Source organism: Mastomys coucha, unplaced genomic scaffold, assembly GCF_008632895.1.
Source record: "Mastomys coucha isolate ucsf_1 unplaced genomic scaffold, UCSF_Mcou_1 pScaffold22, whole genome shotgun sequence".
Lineage (NCBI taxonomy): Eukaryota > Metazoa > Chordata > Mammalia > Rodentia > Muridae > Mastomys > Mastomys coucha.
Window position 1 is genome coordinate 54427357 of NW_022196905.1, and position 4891 is coordinate 54432247.

The following is a 4891-nucleotide window of genomic DNA, read 5'->3' on the forward strand; positions in this document are numbered from 1 at the left end:
ATAAACAAAAGACTTGCAAAGTAAGAACAGAGGAAAAAAACTAGTGCCCTGACAAAGAATTATCACTCCCCCTACGCACACTGAGTTTATTTTGTGTTAGCCACTTTTTGCTATGCATGGGGACTGACTTCAAGAGTGTTTTGTGTACCCAGAGAAGCTCCATTTCAGAAAACTAAGCTTTCATTTGTTTGTGGTATTGTTTGGAGATGGCTCTAGTTTGGGAAATGTAAACTGTGTCTGCCTTCACTCTTAGCACTGAGTATGGAAGAGGAGATAAAGTGAGGGAATATGAGAAGAAAGAGCTAAAACTTTAGATGAAGTTGTTCTAAATGGAATCAGTAAATATCAGAGTGGGGCATGTGTCACAGTCCCAACTGGACATTTCTCCTCACCAATAGAAGCCTCCATTTCTGGGAATGAGTTACATCTAATTAAGTTGTTGGCAAAGAACCTCCTTGGGAACTACCAAAGATCCCAGGTGATGGCCAAGATTATCATTTCTGCTCTGTGAACTGATGGTAAGGCCCTCTTGCTGAGGATAACACCTCCAACTTACTGAACATAAGGAAGTCGAGAGGAGACATACCTAGAGTGTTCACTCCTATTGGCTAGTCTCCATGGTACTGGAAGGTAAATACCAACCCAGCTAACAAACTATTCAATCTACAATGGTGACTTGCCTGAAAGATGTGCTAGTGCCATAGAGGATCAAAGGTTACAAGACTAACCAACCAATTTCTGACTATTTCATGAGATGGAATCTACTCAGACTGTTTAAGTGGCTAAAATTTAGAGACTAGAAAGACAAGTATCCTCAGTGAGAAATAAATACAACTGTTAGTGTCTTGCTTAACCCCCTGCAGAGAAATTTCTTCCTGAAATATATGAGAATAAATACAAAGACCCCTAGCTAGAGAACATGCAGAGAATAAAAGGCCTTAGGACACTAAGTTCTAAATGGAATGGCTCCATAATTTCTAATCCCTTATGACTCAGGAAACCAGTAGAAGAGAAGGGGGATACATTCACTTTTTAAAAATCAAATTCTAAAATTTGAATTACATACTTGGAAAAAACACTAATATTAAAATGGCTTGAGCATGCTTTTTACATATATATGCCAAAATGAAAGACAGATATTTTATGCTATAATACTCTTGGTAACTCCTTAAGACCCTTTCCACTAAGTATATGCAAGACAATTTTACTCTTGGTATGTTTTTACTCTTTTTTTAAAGTTAATTTTGATGTTTTGGGGGATAATGATGTCAATGATTTTATTGAAATATTTATTTTCTGGGGGCAGTGAATTTCTTTATGATGTTCAAGATAGACTTGTCCCTTATGTTAGAATGGGGGTATGGGATGGAATTTGTGAAGGAGATTCTCAATGTTAGTGGTGAAGCTTGGACAGGAACTCCTCAGTAACCAAGGGACTCTTTTTCCTCTCCGTGTCCTTGTTGGTATGGGTGGTTCAGGATTTCTTACTCCTTGGAGGTCATGCAGGCCATGAGTTCATGACCCTGTTTATAGTGAGCCACACTTACTGTCATACCAGGAAATGAGCCTTACAAAGTTGTCACTGAGAGCAATACCAGCCCCGGCATCAAAGGTAAAGGAGTAGCAACTACTGTTAAAGTCGCAGAGACCGTCTATTCTCAGTATAGAACAGGATGCACTTTAGTGAGCCCTCAGATGCCTGCTTCATCACCTTCTTGATGTCATCATACTTGGCTGGTTTCTCCAGGAGGCATGTCAGATCCATGATGTATTCATTGGGGTTAGGAACTCAGAAGACCATGCCACTGTGCTTCCTGATCAGCTCTGGGATGACCTTGCCCACACCCTTCGCAGTACCAGTGGATGCAGGGACAATGTTCTGGGCAGCCCCGTGGGTATCACACCACAGCTTTCCAGAGGGACAATCAAAGTCTTCTAAGTAGCAGTGCTGTCATGGACCAGAGTTATGAGTCCTTCCATGGTGCCAAAGTTGTCTTGAATGACCATGGCAGGAGGAGTAAGTACTTAGTGATGCTGGATTGCATTGCTGACAGTCTTATGTGAGTTGTCATGCTTCTTGTAGATCATACCCATCACAAACTTGGGTGATCAGCAGAGGAGGTGAAAATAACAATTAATTTAGGTCTACCTTTCAAGTGGGCTCTATTATTATGCACATTCCATTACTTCAGATATAATAAAATTAAGAAACATCACAATATTGTATTTGAAAGCCATAGTTGACATGTCTTTGTGTCTTTGTAAAAATTAAATTCTTTGTTCTTTTTTTCAGCTTGATCTTTATTGTTTATTAGATATTTTCTTTATTTATATTTCAAATGTTATCCCCTTTCCTCTTTTCCCCTCCAAAAACCCTCTATCCCATCCCCCTCACCCTGCTCACCAACCCACCCACTCTTGTTTCTCTGTCCTGGCATGCCCCTATATTGAGGCATGGAGCCTTCACAGGACCAAGGGTCTCTCCTCCCATTAATGTCCAACAAGGCTATCCTCTGCTACATATGCTGCTGGAGGCATGGGTCCCTCAATTCCATGTCGACCAAGGACCTCCACATAAAATAAGATACACTAAAACTAGTAGAAAAGAAAGTAGAGAAGAGCCTCGAGCACATGAGCACAAGGGAAATTTTCCTGAACAGAATACCAATAGCTTATGCTATAAGATCAAGAATTGACAAATGGGATCTCATAAAATTGCAAAGTTTCTGTAAGGTGAAGGACACTGTCAATAGGACAAAGGGGCAACCAAACTGTGGGGCAGTGAGCAGTTCTGACAGCCGGAGTCCAGTAGAGCAAAGCCACCTTGGAACCCCAGAGACCCACTGAGCGACTTAATTTGCTCAGGAGGGATGGTAGGCGTTCAGTGAATTGCTCCTGACACCAAAGGCTCAGATTTCAGCCCAAACCCCTCACAGCTACCCCTGCAGGAGATGTGTGCTCTACCAGGCAGACACTGCCTCAAACTCCATTATATCTAGTTGGGAACCATTAGAGCCCTCAGATAAAGATCCTGCCCCAGCTAATTGAGAACCCGGAGATTAACATCATGCCTGACAATCACAAGGATCCGGCTTGGCCCTGGGAAAAGAACATTCACAGAAATCCACCCCCTCTCCACCTGTCATCCACCCCCTCCTCACCTGTCACATCGGAGCTCAACCCCAGAAGATTTTGTAACCTTCCATTTCCCTCCTTCCTCTCCCCCTCCCCTCCAAGATTTTTTGCTTTAAATATGCTCGGCTGCACTAAGTAAATGGCTCTTGACAAGCAATGCTTCTTTGAGTCCTGTCCTCTCTCTCGCCTATTCTTTATTCACAGGTTGTGACCCTCCTCGTTCCCCCGAATAACGTGACCTGCAGGCCAGGTCAATATCTTTGTAAATGGTATGCTTGGAACACATAGACAATGCTTATGATATATGGGAAAGCAGTAAGGTGTAAGCACATGTGTATAGGTCCATTACCTGAGTGTTAGTCAGAGAACAAGAATAGTTGTATATATTGCTTTTATAGGTCAGAGTAGAGTGTGGAAAAGGACAAAGGGAATATAATGGAAATCATGTGTGGGTTGCTCACTCCTTGTGTTAAAAGAAGTATTGGATGGTCTGTGGTAGGAATAAAGGCAGTCATTTTCTTACAGAGAATAATATGGGATTTGATTTTGTAATCCAATCCACCTCTTCCACTCTCAAAGTAATCATAAAAAAAGATCATTATTGACCTAGAACAACTTTGTTATTTGATAAAAGGTAAGAAGTTATTAATTAATGGCTTCTTCAATTCTGCTAGCACTAACATTATTCTCCACAGAACTGTTGATTATAAAGCAAAAATTTGAAGTGGGAAAATAAATCCAAAATTAAAAGTAGAAAAAGTAAAACACATAAGACAAATAATTATACATAAACTTTCAGTTTCAAATATAGGAATTTTATGGCAATTAAACTTAAATGTAGTCTAGATTTTGTTATTTTGTAGTTTGGCAGAGCTTAAAATTCACAGAAATGCACTAGTGTGCTGTAAGAATGCACTCTGTACCAGGTTTTGAAATGCTGGATTTATCTGAAAGATGAGAGGTCATTCAGACTGAAGCTTAGCTTCAACTTCTATACCAAATCATGCTTCTATGGAATGATGGTGTTGGTAAAAATGAGATACTAGTTTGCACATCTGCTGTTTAACTTGTTCTAAAATGCTAGATGCCATCATGTTCCCTCACTATATTATTATAGAGGACATAATAGCATATAATATTTCAAAAACAATTTTCTCTCATATGCAAGGGAGACATGAGAATTATAAAATTACAAGCCAATACTGTTAGAGGCAATAGTTAATACCAAAGCAACTTTTTTTTTTGCTATCACCAGCAATTCCAACCCAACAAGTAACCACTTCTAACATGACTTTTTTTTTTTTTTTGATATTAGGACCAATCTAATATCAATCTAATCTCCGTATTAGGTGTAATAGGTGGGCAATGATATCCCATCCAATATACACTTTCAAAGAATATAATATTTGATTTTACCTAAAAACTTCTTTACATAGAATTAAGTCTTGACATGAATATGATGGGGTCTATCTCATCCTGTCCAATAGTCCAGATACATTTTTATTTTATATATTTCACATAGGATATAAATAATTGAAGTAGAAGATATTTGCCTACATGTGCAACTCACACTCCTACCCTCATTTATTGTCACTAGAAGATGTTCACGGAATCTCTGCCTCTCTTTCTCTCCCTTTCTTCCTCCCTACCATTCTTCATTCCCTCTTTCCCTCTCTGTTTCTCCCACCTCTATGTATGTGTGGGTATGTATGAGTACATATCTTGTGGTAAATGGATTACGTATGTGTTCATGTGT

General features: G+C 39.5%; 1 pseudogene; it reads right to left on the reverse strand.

Moving 5' to 3' along the window:
* Window positions 1-1484: 1484 nt before the first annotated feature.
* LOC116104540 overlaps window positions 1485-4891 on the reverse strand; it is an 8549-nt pseudogene continuing 5142 nt past the window's right edge.